The sequence below is a fragment of the Uloborus diversus genome, chromosome 6 (genome assembly GCF_026930045.1).
Source record: "Uloborus diversus isolate 005 chromosome 6, Udiv.v.3.1, whole genome shotgun sequence".
NCBI classification, from domain to species: domain Eukaryota; kingdom Metazoa; phylum Arthropoda; class Arachnida; order Araneae; family Uloboridae; genus Uloborus; species Uloborus diversus.
The window spans coordinates 26,776,236-26,791,769 of NC_072736.1; the positions used below are offsets into that span (position 1 = coordinate 26,776,236).

The following is a 15,534-nucleotide window of genomic DNA, read 5'->3' on the forward strand; positions in this document are numbered from 1 at the left end:
AAAATATCCACTTGGGCATTTTCTGAAGATTCAAGGTAAACAACTTAAATTTAAAGACAAGACACCCACCCCATTTGAAATCGAGAAAAAGCGTACCTAGTGTGAATGACCTAAAGCCAATAACTTTTTAAATAATTTAACTAGAGCGTTGAAACTTTCTTCATAAAGTTTGAAACAATCTGAAGTTTTAAAATAAACAATAAAAAAATCAAATAGTTAAGTCATTTTTGAGGTTATGTGGCCCTACGCCTTCAAGGACTTAAAGCGATGTACTGGATCAAATTGAAATAATTTAGGTTTGTTCCGCCTTAGAGTACTACAAAATAGAAAACACATATTGTTCAGACCTATTATACGATTAATACTTATTACTTTAGCCAAATATCAGAACAAAAAAGAAAATTGAATAGATCTCGCCCAATTGAAGTTTTTTTTGTAAAAGTTTCGAACCAATTCAGAACTTTTCACACTCAAAACCAACTATTCGAAAACAAACTCTTCATTCAGAAATTCCGATCATATTAGTTCCAAACAGAAAAATAAATGAAAATATGCATGCAATGCGGTATAATCGTGAGGAACGCATAAAATGGAAAATGAAAGTTTCAGATATATACAGCCGTTTAAGATTAAAGACAAATACAAAAGAAGGACGGTGGAAAATGATAAGAGCACTTTCTTTCATTCAGTGGGCTAGCCGTTTTTTACCCTTTTTATCCTTTTCCGAGCTGTTGTTTCGTACAAGTGATGTGTGTCAAATCCTTCCCCACCGCATATAAGCTACCTTTACTCCTGTTCGGTCATAGGAAAATTTCAGGCCCTCTCATTGGCTTATTCGAGTGTCAATCAAAGCTTCAAAGCTGTGATGTACTGCAATGTTGCTAGTCCTCATTCGCAGTGTTTCATGTTTGTAATCTGCTAAATACGAATAAGCATTTGCAAATGAGATCTTTAATTGAATGTTGCTGACAAAAGCAGCATTATTATTTCCAATCAATTTCATCCTTTGCAAAACAAATGAAAGCTTTTATTGAGAAGCTATGCTTCGAAATAAAAATAGGTGGCGCCATCTTTAAGCAAAAAATGTATGTTTTACGACATTGTTTTAATTTAAATTGAGGTTATTTAAAAAATAATTCTCACGGTAAATTATTTTGTTGATGGAAAAGCGAATTCCGCAATTTTTCATATTCTTAATGATATTTAATGCAATTTAAACAGCTCTTCTTAAAGAAATGATTACGTATAATTGTTAATCGTATAACTTTTCTTTCTCGTTGCTATATCTATTGTTTCACATTGTATCTGGCTGATATATCTTTGATCAAAATTAAGATCATGAAGTTCTTAGAGACTAATAGTCTGTTGACTAGTTTGCAGTATGGTTTCAGGAAAGGTAAATCCTGTACTACTAATTTATTGCATTTCTACGACAAGGTTACCTCAGCTTTAGATAACAAAAAATGTGTGGATGTTGTTTATATTGATTTTCAAAAAGCTTTTGACAAGGTACCACATGTTGCTCTTCTCAGTAAGTTAGCTGACATTGGAATAGGAGGAAAAACTTTACTTTGGGTTAGAAATTGGCTTACTGGTAGGAAGCAAAGGGTAGTTGTGAGGGGAAATCATTCTAATTGGAGTGACGTTTTAAGTGGGGTTCCTCAGGGATCAGTTTTAGGGCCTCTTTTGTTTATTATATTTATGAATGACATCAATGAAAATATTTCTGGAAGCATGAATTGTTTTGCTGACGATGTAAAAGTTATGGGGATTGTCGAAAATGAAGAACAAGTAAAGCAGCTGCAAAAGGATTTAGATCATATTACTAAGTGGGCAGATAAATGGGGTATGGCAGTTAATGTAGGGAAATGTCAAGTGCTACACTTAGGTCATGGAAATAAGCGTATGAGATATCGTTTACAGGGTTCAGTCATAAATCAGGCAGAAAATGTTATGGATCTGGGTGTCTTTATAAATCAGGACTTCAAGTTTAGTCAACAGTGCAGTATTGCTAGTAACAAAGCCAACAAAATGCTTGGGTTCATCAATAGATCTATTTCAAACAAATCTAAGAAAGTTCTTCTGCCTTTATATAGGAGTTTAGTAAGACCTCATTTGGAGTATGCTGTTCAGTTTTGGTCGCCTTATCTGAAGAAAGATATTTTTGTATTGGAAAGGGTTCAAAGAAGGGTAACTAAATTAGTAAGGGGACACTCAGATTAAGACTATGATACCAGACTTAATAGGCTTAATTTGTATAGCCTGGAGCAAAGGAGAGTCAGAGGGGACATGATTCAATTATTTACATTTATCAAAATGAAAGATGTAAATGGATTAAATTTTTGCGGGGAAAGCAGGACAAGGGGTCATTGTTTTAAGCTATTTAAATCTCAGGCTAACTTGGAAATCAGGAAAAACTACTACTTTAGCAGGGTCGTGGGCACTTGGAATAGCTTACCGGAAGAGGCGGTAATGAGCAAGGGAGTGGATAGCTTTAAGAGGGCCATTGATCTTCATTGGGGACTAATTAATTGACTAGGACCAGCCTAGCTGGGCCCAGAGCCTGTTGCTGGTCATCACATTTTTATTTGTATTTGTATATTATGTACATCTTTTTTACAATAATTACTTTATTTTTATGTCATTTTAATAATGAATAAATTATGATTAGTTCCCTGTTGGTTTTCAAGTACGTGTGACTGGACTCGAAAGCCATACTATTATTAAAGTAATAATTCTTCCACATCATATGAAGAGAAATTACATTTTCATAAAACAGTTGCAAAACGATTCAGAACCAAAGAAGTTTTGTAACACACACACACACACACACAAACACTTTTATTGATAAAATATGTACGTCAAGAAAAATAATGCAAATTATGAAAGTGTGCTCACCCTAATTTTCAACTTCTCAAGCTCAACGAGAAACACAGAGTTGTAAAAAAGCTTGTTTCAAAGACAATTTAAGTTTCGACACTTTTCAAAAAAAGAAATATCTTCACAAGATTTTAAATTCAATTTTTTTAATACTTTAAAAAATTTTCAATCAATGTATGATATTTAATGTATGTGAATGATTACATTCAAATGATTTCAAAACTATTCATAAAACCACGAAGGTCGTATCAGCAGTACAGCAAAAAAGAAAAAAGAAAACTTTTTTGCTAATTTTGCTAAAAATATTTAGCAGCTGCTGATCTCTTCATGCGCCCAATCTAAAATATTTAGTTGTATTTATTACATTACATTAAAAATCATATATTGATTTCAAAATTTTCAAAATTGTCTCAAAAATGGTTGAGTTTTCAAGTTTTAGAATTTTGTGAAACTTTTTTTTTCCCCGAATGTTTTTAAGTTAAATAGTAAATGAAACTGCATGAAATTCTCTTGAATTGCCTTATCAACTGTGCGTGATAATTTTTTTTCAAAATAATGAATTTAAGGTGTCAAAAGGGTGCGATTTCTGAAAGTTTGACTTGAAAGTGATTTGACTTGAAATAACATAGATATAATTTTACATTAAGAAACATTGCTTTTTAATGTTATTTTCAATTATTTCATTCAAGAGTTTAAATTATCTATTCTTTTTACATAACTTTAAATATTATGAAGAATATTAAAAGATAAAAAATTCGCTGCTTAATTTAAAAAACTTACATTGAGAATTAGTTGACAGATGAGCTCAATTAAACTCCAATAGGACCTTCTTCAAAAGCGTAATTTTTTGCTTAAAGATAATGCTATTTATTCGTTTAATTATGTATTTTACATGTTTTTTTTCAAGCAAAGCAATATTTTATTTTATGAGTTATGAAATTAATATGAGAAAAGAAGGATATGTTCGCCAGACTCGCTATATATTCAATTGGAAGTCTTATTCTCGGATGCTAACTCATATTCAAAAGAAATTAGCTAGAAATAAACTGGCACAAGAGAAAATTATATTAGAAATTACTGTGTATCAAATTATTCACTAGAAGTATTTCTTATTAACTTAAATGGTAATCATTTCTTTAAGAAGAGCTGTTTAAATTGCATTAAATATCATTAAGAATATGAAAAATTGCGGAATTCGCTTTTCCATCAACAAAATAATTTACCGTGAGAATTATTTTAAAAATATCCTCAATTTAAATTAAAACGATGTCGTAAAACATACATTTTTGCTTTAAGATGGCGCCACCTATTTTTATTTCGAAGCATAGCTTCTCAATAAAAGCTTTCATTTGTTTTGCAAAGGATGAAATTGATTGGAAATAATAATGCTGCTTTTGTCAGCAACATTCAATTAAAGATCTCATTTGCGAATGCTTATTCGTATTTAGCAGATTACAAATATGAAACACTGCGAGAGAGGACTAGCAACATTGCAGTACGTCACAGATTTGAAGCTTTGATTGACACTCGAATAAGCCAATGTGAGGGCCTGAAATTTTCCTATGACCGAACAGGAGTAAAGGTAGCTTATATGCTTCCCCACCTGCTATTGCTCTTCTACTGCTATTGGGTAAAGCTATTTTTTGGAGGACTAGGGAGCTGGAGCCCATGCAGAAGGAATCGGGGTGGCACAGACTTGCCGTTTTGGTGTCTGGTTGAATCGTCATGATTGGTTAGGAGCAGAGGTGTGGCAAGTCAGTCGAGGGGCAAACCAGTCAAAGCCCCAAGATTCATTCTCAGAGCTTGCAAGCGCAAATGCTAACAGATGGAAAACTTTTCACATTTTAGAAGCAATATGCAAAGTGTTAGAGATTTAAAATGTGTTTCATGTCCCCAATTTGATGTTTCTTTGTTGTTTTTTAAAAAAATTTTAGCGAAATACTAAACGTTATTTTGACATGATCTATTTAGTTGTGTACAATTTTTCTGTGTGGGCCTGGCCCACCCGGCCCATAGTGACGAGCTGCCCCTAGATCACTGTTTTATTACACCTTTTCTTATATTAATTATTGAAAAAGTTCATGATAAGGGATTGCTTGTTCAAAGTGCTTTTGGAACAGTTTTGTATCTCCTTTTCCAAACTGAAGAACATTATAATCTCCACTAGGATTTTCTAAGTGCCTATTAAACCTGGTCAAGAGGGCTACATTTTGATTGTTGCATTTGCTAGGAAAATTATCATCTTACATTCGAAACCCTCAATGTAACCTTCCGCTTTGTACTCTGAACAATGGTTCACAAAAAAACCTTTCTAATTTTCATGTTATTTATTTCTTGAAAATAATTTCTGATGTTTGCAAAAACAGACCCGTCTCATAAGATTTCTTGGGGAATTTATTTGGTTAAACAGTGTCTGCAATCTTGCCTCTATGGGGAAATATATGGTTTGGGAAGATATTCTTATTATCGGGACATTTCTTTATCCATCCCCACCCCTGGAATATGCAAGGCTGACAGTAATACTTTTTTTTTTTTTAAATTGAGTTATGGACCTTAAAGATAGAACTTGCTACCGTTCAGTTTCGCTATTTAGCTCTTCTTGTTCAGAACCAATAGAAACCTATTCCTATTCCTAAATAGGAATATTTAGAAATAACGAAAGCATAATAATCATAATAGTAGTAGGATAATCATAAGATTCAATCTAATTAGTAATTAAATTGTTTGATAACTTTCTAGCTTGTGAATTAGTAGAGGTTACATTTTCTAAGTAAAAGTTTTTCCTAAAGATTAAGAATAAACTATAGACAGCCATTTTTGTCACGTGAATTACTATATTACTGAAATTTCTTTACTCATGATTTTCTTTACTCCTGAAACCAGTCTTTGTGGAAAACTTCGGATCCACAGAAGCTTCAAAACATTTTCATTAAAAACTGGGTTAACCTGCTTTTTTTTTGCCATGTGTTTAAAGTAACAAAAATTATTTAACAAAAGAAAAAAACTTTTTTTAGTATGAGATGGATATTGTTTTTGATAATTAATGAGATTTATCTCTTAAAATGAAAAAAATTTGTTTGTTTTTGAAGAGAAGTTTTCTTTAACTTTTCTTCTATTTTGTTTATAGCACCTATGAAATGCAATGTGCAATCTATTTTAATCTTGATGAGGAATTATAGCTCTATCTTTCAGTCTTAAACAATAATCTCATGCACTAATATTCAAAACGCTGAAAAAGTCCAATTTTTTTTTCTTTCTTCCCTAAATAATAATACTTTCAGGGCTGCCACTGCAGACTAAAAAGCGACTATTGCAACTATTTTGAAGTGTTGCAGGTTATGATGACTATTACAGCCTATATTAAGCCAAAACGACTATTTTGTAAGAATCTGCTAATGTTTTTAATTAAATTAGCACACAAATGTATCCTGGAGAGGAACTAGAATTAATTTTTAGAGCCAACTGCTTAAAGTTTTACAGGATGGCGACAGATCAGGGAGATCAGGGAAAAGTCAGGGAACTTTATTAATCAGGGAAAAGTCAGGGAAATATCAGGGAATTTTGAAAAAATAACAAAAAATCAGGGAAAATTGATTTTTTGAAGAAAACAAATTTATTTTGCTTTACAAAATTAAGTACTCTTAATTCCCTACGCATTTTTTGCCAATTATCTGTTCAAAAAAAAAAAGTAAAATTAATGAGGTGCAATTATACACTGCCGCATATTTGTGCATCTTTTTTCCTCAACGTCGAAGTATTGAATCTTACTTATTAACCACAGGATGAACTTCCTAAGATTGCTTTTGTGTCTGTTAGGTTGTTTATTTTACCTAGCTTGAAATTTCCTTTTAAGCCTTCAATGCTACGTAAAATAAACAACCTTACAGGCAAAGAGGAAGCCTTCAATTATGCCTTAGCTCCTTTGCTTTTATTCCATTGTCTCGAAGTAATTAGCGTACTGTAATCACAATTTCAAGAAAAAATCTTTGGTTTTTGAATTAATACTATAAAAGCTTAAAAGTTATTACTTCTTCACATTTTTAATTTAATTGCTCAAATTGAACTTCAATTACAAAAACTTTGTTTTTTGCCGTTATACTATTTGTTGTCACCAAAGATTATAAAGATTTTCTTTTCAGACTTTAGTGATTCTTTACCAGGGTTCGTACGCCCTTGAAAAACCTTGAAAAGTGCTTGAAAAAAAAAGTTCATTTTCAAGTGCTTGAAAACCTTGAAAAAGTTTTAAAACCTTGAAAAAGTTTCTTAGTGCTTAAATTCTCTCAAAAATCAACGAATTGTGCTTAGAAGTTTTAAAAAACGTATTTCACCAATGCAATTTTCTGAACATGTCTTCAGTATGCAACATCGCGAACAATTGCTTCCGTGTTTGGGATTTCAATCCTTTTGCATCTTGTAAATATTTTGATGTTTTTTACAACCGAAAGATATTTTGACATATGGTACCTTAGATTAGTGTATTTTTTGTTTAATTTCATTAATTAACAAAGAAATTAATTTGGAAACCATGACAACATTGAACTTACTCGGGTTTCGCGGAAAATTGCTCTTGTGTTTGAAATTTCAATCTTTTTGCATCCTGCAAATATTTAAATATTTTGGCTAATCAAATGTTAGTTTTGCATATGCTACCTTAGATTAGTATATTTTTTGTTTAATTTTAATAAAAAACAAATTTATTTCATGGGAAACATGCCACGTCGAACGAACTCAGACTTTGCGAAAAATTGCTTCTCGTGTTTGAAATTTCAATCTTTTTTCATCTTGCAAATATTTAAATATATTCACTAATCGGATGTTATTTTCATATTTGCTACCGTAGATCAGCATATTTTATGTTTAATTTCAGTAAAATATAAGTTTATTTTATGGGAAACTTGACAACATTAAACTTAATTTGCGAAAATTTGTTTCCCTTGTTTGAGATTTCAATCGTTTTGCATTTTGTAAATATTTTTATATTTTTGGCAATTAGTAGTTATTTTGACCCTGCTACATCAGATTAGCTTGTTTTATTTTTTATTTTAATAACTAAAGAGTTAAAGAATTTATTACCTTGGTCTTGTTTAATTATTTGCTTATTTATTTTCGCAATTTTGAATGATTATCTTTACCTAATTTTTGGTCATAACAGATTTTTTTTTTAAATTAAATTTCAGCAGTTGAGCACCTAACAAATTAACTTAAAGTTTGTATTTTAAATATAAAGTTGATTTATATAATTTTATTTATAAGTACATCATTTTTTTAATGTCTGCTAAAATAAATAAGGTGTATAACAGGGGTGGTTGTGTTATGATTATTCACTTGAAATCCAGTAGTGTTCGTTTTTATGCTTTTACCTCCCTATATCTCCAATTTTCCCCTTTTCCTCAAATGTTCAAAATTACTACTTTATTAAGGTTGTGGTTACTTGGAGCTTACTGAAAGAGGCTTTAATCAGCAAAGGGGTAGATAGCTTAAGGAGGGTCATTCATCTTCATTTGGATCTAATAAATTGACCTCAACGAGGTAAGGGGAGACATACCGTATCTCATGGTGAGCAAGGTTCAAACATTAAGGGGTAAACTCCCAGCTGGGCTGACGCCCAGCACGGGGACCTTCCCCGGCGCAATAAGCATCAAGCGCGTCCGTAGCACGTTACGACTATCGACCGCCGCACCCAGCCGTGTTGGGGCCCCGCTACGCGGACCCCCGGGCGGTGGATCCTAAGGCTTACAGCTAATAGTAGGGGAGATAGCGACAGTTTTTAATACATTATTTATATAAGGCTAGAATTTTTTTAAATATTAGATTAGTTTACTTAAAAGAAGAAAACGCGAGTCTACCAAAAAGTTATCGTTGCAATAATTAATAAAAAATTTTGCAATATGTTGCAAAAACTTGTGAAATTGTCTTATATATATAAGGCTGAAACTCGGTAATATTATTGATTACGTATAAACATAACGAAAAATATATGTCTACCGCGTCCGAAGCGTTGCCGTGCCGTGTCTACCACCCACGCAAGGTGCGAAAAAATCAGTCAATTTTGACTTAAATATATAAGCCTAAAATTTTTTTTAGTAACTGTTTACAATGTATAAAATATAAAAACAAAAGTCTACCAGTTGTGTTATGTTGCAAAGGCATGATAGACGTCACGGAATGTCGACCTCGTACCTCTATGTACCGTTTATCGGGCCCTAGCGCTCGCTCGAAAAAGTTTGCTTGTCGTCGCGAAATTTCAATAAATAAAGCTGATTTATTTTTTAATCAATAGTTTTAATCCGGTTTTTATTAAAATTTTTAGTCTACCGTGACTAAGAGGTTGCTTAGTCTTTGGTAGACGTTGCTTAAATTATAAAGTAGTTGGAAAAGTATGAATGATTTAAGCATATTAAAAAAAATAATTTTACCATTGAAACGAAATTAAAAAATATTTTATTAAAATTAAAATTATGTACAAAATTATAGTGAAGTTCATTTTTCATTAATAATGTCTTGACCTTTTAAATTATGCCTCTTTTATTTATTTATTTTTTATGATCAAGTACTTATGAAATAAAATTTTTCGCATCGATCTTACATAACAATAAATAATTAAAAATAATCAAATAAACAGTTCTTTACATATTAATTAATCTTTACTAATGATAAAGCTGAAAGTCTCTCTGTCTGGATGTCCGGAGGATGTCTGGATCTCTGTGGCGCGCATAATGCCTAGACCGTTCGGCCGATTTTCATGAAATTTGGCACAAAGTTAGTTCGTAGCATGGGAGAGTGCACCTCGAAGCGATGTTTCGAAAATTCGACGTGGTGAGGCAGAAGGCTATGCTTCGAATGTAACATCTTTTATTGCTTGCGGTAGTTGTTTTCAGTGAACCATTCAAAAACGTTTCAGTTGTCCTCAATTTTCCACTCACAATCAAGAGGTGATAAGCTTGTCAGATTTTTTAAATGAAAATTTGTCCAAATTTGCGAAATGCAAGCTGTTCTGAGGAAATGTTCACGAAGTTCAGACTAACATAGGGTTAAGGATGACGGATCAAAACTCTTCACGTTTTCGAGAATTACTTTATCTTTTTTCAAAATTTTTATACTCTTCTAAAAACATCATGGTTCTTGCATCATTAATTCTTTCCACTTTATTTTGTCTGTACGTTCGGCGCACAACTCTTCCGAAATTTCGAGTTGTATTCGAATTTGCGACATGCATTTTACATTGTGCGATGGCTTACTCAAATTTGTTAACGCTCCTGTGTATTCTTCCGACTTTGTAAATAGAACGTAAGGTCGAACTTTTCCTTTTCGGAAAAAAGCCGGATTTTGATCGCAACCAGTCATTGCGTGTAAAGCAACCAAGGTGGAACAAACGGTTTCTCCTAAATTCTTGTAAAGTTCAGAGACATTGATACCTCTTAATGATTTTCCAACGCCAACTTCCATCCAGACCTTTATTTAAGAATTCAAAAACTTCATGTTAGCCAATATTATAACTAATACATCAGTATCTGAACATCGTAGGTGGATGTCATATGGAGGCTGCAGCTCTTCAAAAATTATAAAGATGGTAAATCATTTTTGTGTCGGATTTTTCGCGGTCTGGGGCACGATTGAGTATGATCGACTATTTTTACAACTTTTCTGTTGATGGTTTCAAATCTATAACACTGTTTGTAGTTAATATACACAAATTTATCTTCAAAATAAATCGCTTTGTTATCTCGTTCCCAGTTTGTTAGTAAATATTCTAGCAAATTTTCTTTAAAAGTAATATTTTTTAATTGATTCAAAAAGTCAGAGGGACGTGTTGCAGAGTCTCCTACCTGAATTTTTTTACCTCTGTGAGTTCCGCTTAATATATCGTCGTCACAGAACAACAGTAAGATATCTTAATGTTATTTCTGGGATTAGATATCTTACTGTTGCTCTGAGGCGACGATATGTTCGTTATCTTTTATGGAAGGAAACGGGGTACGTGTCGAAAACAATTACTACGAATACTACTGAACATACTTTATAATTTTCTCAATATCATTAGATGATGGAATTTCTTTCATTAGATATAATAAAAAGAATCCATCATAGAAGAGAAATTTTGGTTGTTCAGAATTGATGTTTTTTAAGCACTTTTATTACATTTGGCCTGATTGTCATGGAGTAATCTGAGGCGTACTTTTGCTTATATTTCACCAACTAGATCACTAAGAGACTTCTGGATTTTACTAAATGATTTGCTTAATCTTAAGGTAGAACTTAAGGCTGAAATTTTAAAACTCTGAAGTAACATCATTATTTCGGTTAGGATGGAAAATAGCAAATTTGATGTAATTTCCCCATTAAATGTTTAAATGTAAAATCCATTATTATAAATTTTGTTGCCTTGCAAATGTAATGTTAATAGTAATCATAATGAAAATTTTGAATCAAGTCCTCTCTGGAGTAAGAATGAAATTTATTCACTGACGTTGCTTTCTTAGGGTTTTTATCCTCATCTATGCATCTATGCCAATAATCGATAACGGGGCTAAGTAAAAAGACGTATTAGGATCTTTATCCCAAGTTACTTATATGTTGTGAACCATTCTTTTGCGTATACTCAGCAACTAGAATACTTACAGACTTCAGAATTTTATTAAATGATTTGTTTAACCTTAAGGTACAACGTAACGCTAAAAAATCAAATTCTAAAGTAAAATTTTGTTTGAAAACGAAAAACTTTAAAATAACAGATTTTTTTAAAAAAATAACAAGCACTTTTCATATTGCACTCAAAAGGACAAAATAACTTTTCTGGGTCAGAAAGGACAATTTAAGTGTTCCTGTAGTTTTTAATTCTTTGAAGAAAAAGATTTCACAAACGAAGAAAAGTGCGCTCAAGTCATTTTAAACCAAACTTTCCCATTAAGGAAAAAAAATGCGTGTTTCAACACTCAAATTTATGATTGAAAGCTAGATAATGGTAAAACATTCTCTACATGACTAGAATCACACTTTTCTTCGTTTGTGGTGTCATTTTCTTAGAAATTTTTGAAAACTATAGGAATTCTTAAATTGTCCTTTCTGACCCAGAAAAGTTATTTTGTACTTTTGAGTGCATTATGAACAGTGCTTATTATTTTTTAAAAAATCTGTTATTTTCTAGTAAATGCAGTAAGACGGATTTTCACTTCTGCAGATGGTTATTATCTGTTGACCCAATTTAACATATGCTAAAGAAATATAAACATCAGCAGCAATGCTATCGCCGCGAAGCACTGGATCAAGTTTGCTCCAAAATGGCGGATGCGTTGGCTCCTCCACTATAAGGGCCTTACTCAGGCCCAGGCCCCAGACCCAAGGTTATTAAAGGCGTGTCCTTCCTTTCTCCTTTCTTCGCAGTAGATGAATAAACAGCTTTACTTCTCCATTTACGAAATGTATTTGAAAAGGTGGTGATTCAAAATATTTTTGAAGAAGTTAATATATATATATATATATATATATATATATATATATATATATATATATATATATATATATATATATATATGAATAATGTAACAAAAGTATGAATATCAATTTAAATATGATAGAAAATTGTAATCATGAAAAAAAAATAATAATTGAAAAATTTCCATTTATAAAGAATGAAAAGATAAAATAATCATACTTTTCCAACTACTTTATAATTTAAGCAACGTCTACCAAAGACTAAGCAACCTCTTAGTCACGGTAGACTAAAAATTTTAATAAAAACCGGATTAAAACTATTTATTAAAAAATAAATCAGCTTTATTTATTGAAATTTCGCGACGACAAGCAAACTTTTTCGAGCGAGCGCTAGCGGCCCGATAAACGGTACATAGAGGTACGAGGTCGACATTCCGTGACGTCTATCATGCCTTTGCAACATAACACAACTGGTAGACTTTTGTTTTTATATTTTATACATTGTAAACAGTTACTAAAAAAAATTTTAGGCTTATATATTTAAGTCAAAATTGACTGATTTTTTCGCACCTTGCGTGGGTGGTAGACACGGCACGGCAACGCTTCGGACGTGGTAGACATATATTTTTCGTTATGTTTATACGTAATCAATAATATTACCGAGTTTCAGCCTTATATATATAAGACAATTTCACAAGTTTTTGCAACATATTGCAAATTTTTTTATTAATTATTGCAATGATAACTTTTTGGTAGACTCGCGTTTTCTTCTTTTAAGTAAACTAATCTAATATTTAAAAAAATTCTGGCCTTATATATATTGTCGTAAAATTTCGGTCGCTATCTCCCCTACTATAAGTGGTGGGGTGTGTGCGGAGAAAAGTACCAGCCTAGCTAGGCCCAGTGCCTGTTGCTGGTTATCAACAGGCACTGGGCATGGTATTTCTATGCAGAATATTTTGACTTAATAAATTATTTTATGAATTGTATGCATAGCAAAAGTTATTGTTGTACATATGTATATTCAAGTAATAGGGGTCTTAATTTTAAAAATTATTCCCCCCTCCCTCGCCCCCTTTTTGCTCTTTAAAACTTTCAGGTAATTTTTTATGAACTCACAAATCACAATTACACCTGAATATTATTGCCTTTCTAAATTTAAATTCTAATTTCCACAATAACCCATTTTTTCCCAAAATAAAACTACTTTTGTCATAATATATGTCAACTTCTTGTGAATCTTTTCAATTTCGAAATATGGCTCTATAAACAGGGTTCGTACGGGTCATGGAAATCCTGGAAAGTCATGGAAAAAAAATAACAAAATTTCAGACCTGGAAAAGTCATGGAAAATTGAAATTTTCATTGAAAGTCATGGAAATTTATTTCAAGTCATGGAAAAATTTCCTGGACAAAGAGAAAGGAACAGTAGCTAAAGGAACATTAGAAATTTTGAGTGATTTAAGAGTATAGCACAAAAAAGCTATTAAAAGTGGAAAATTGAACGATCCAAAAATCAAATCTGAATTTTGAAATCTCATTGCATCTACTTCTGTCGCAGCCCCTTGCCATTTTTTGCGATGTGATTTTCCTGCCTGGACATCACTTATTTTGAATTTTCTGTTATTTTCAACACTTCTTATGTTTCATATTCTGTAGTAGCAAAATTTCATGTTCTTAGTTTTGCCACGCCCATTAAAAAAAAAGCAGTTCAATTGTATGCAAGTTCGATTCCATCACTCGTAAGGACTTCATTATTATATTTATTAGAGTTTAACTTAATTTGTTAAATGTTTTAGAAAATAAAGATCTTACGTCAGGCGATAGAATACAGAAAAAGAGGAATTTTAATGTTCTAAACCACTAGTGCTCAATGTACGGCACGCAAAACTAATCCATGTGACCCACTGCTATGTTCAATGTCGGGAATTAAACGTGTTCCTGAATTTCTGAACCTATTAATTTATATAGATTTGAAAGTATGCAAATTTGAAAACAAAACAAATATACTTTTGAATCAGAAGATTGATTCATTACTGAATGGTGTTTTCAAAAAATATCTGGTTTAGAAACATAAAGAACTAAACTATGTGGCTTTACTTCAAAGAACCAAAATACTGTCAAGTTACGTGGATGATTAAAGGCACTGTTGATACCAAAAGGTAACTTTTGAAGGAAATTTATTGAAACTTAGTGATGACTCAATCAACCTTGTCCCATTCCATATCATTCTGTCTGTTTAAAAAAAATATCAGACATTTTAGCATCATCATATTCGCTTCACTGCATTTTTGATTTACTTAAATTTATATGATGAAGACAAATAAGAATAGTTTAGTTTCTTAAGTGTGCACTTATATTTTTTAAATTACGAGTAAGTGCTTCAATGAGGCTGTGGCATTCATATAGATGTTTTGCTAATGCTCATTTCCAAATATTGCCAAGTTTGAGGTTAAATAGTGCTATTCTCTTCGTGTAACAAGGTCATGAAAATTTTCATTGAAGTCATGAAAAAGTCTTGGAAAAGTCATGGAATTTTTTCATCCAAATAGAGTATGAACCCTGTATAAATCTGAACTTGCACATTTATTTTCTATTGCAAGTTAATCAATGAAAGCTGAATAGGCTCAAGTTTGCATTCAGAGTATTTATCACTGCTTAAGCTGCTTTTGTATATTTTGAGGTGTAGAGACTGGACTGTGGACTTTCATAAACTTTTCTTACTTCCTAATTTTTAAATTTACTCGAGGACAGTTGAAATGCCTTATTGGCAGAACAGCTAATAAATACATACGAATAAGTGATTTGCATACTTATAAATGATTTGCAAACCTAATATTTTTAGAACTTAATAGTGCAAACTGAAATAACTTTCTGGGTAGTGTTTTTGTCCTAACCGCCCTTATATTGTAATAAACCACTGTATAGATATTGGAAATAAATGTTGAAACCGGGGGGGGGGGGGGGAGAGTGACTTCAAAAACTCCTCTCTGGCAATGCCATTGAACTTGGGTATTTTAGTTTTCTTCCCATAAAAGTTAAAAGCACTTATGAAAGTTTTTTTTTTTAAAGTATTAATTTGCTGATTCTAGAAAATATACAAACCTCTGACTGTTGCAACCTTTGAAAAACCTCAAAATTAAACCTCTTGGTATCTGCTTCTCTTTATGACCAAACTTTTCAAACATTTTCAGAAAAACTTTCAACGCAGTAGATCTTTCA

General features: G+C 31.9%; 1 protein-coding gene across 1 annotated transcript in view; it reads left to right on the forward strand.

Annotated features, from left to right (window-relative positions):
- LOC129225217 (transcription elongation factor SPT5-like) overlaps positions 1-15,534 on the forward strand; it is an 82,655-nt gene that overhangs the window by 2,959 nt on the left and 64,162 nt on the right. The gene's annotated exons all lie outside the window — the stretch shown is intronic.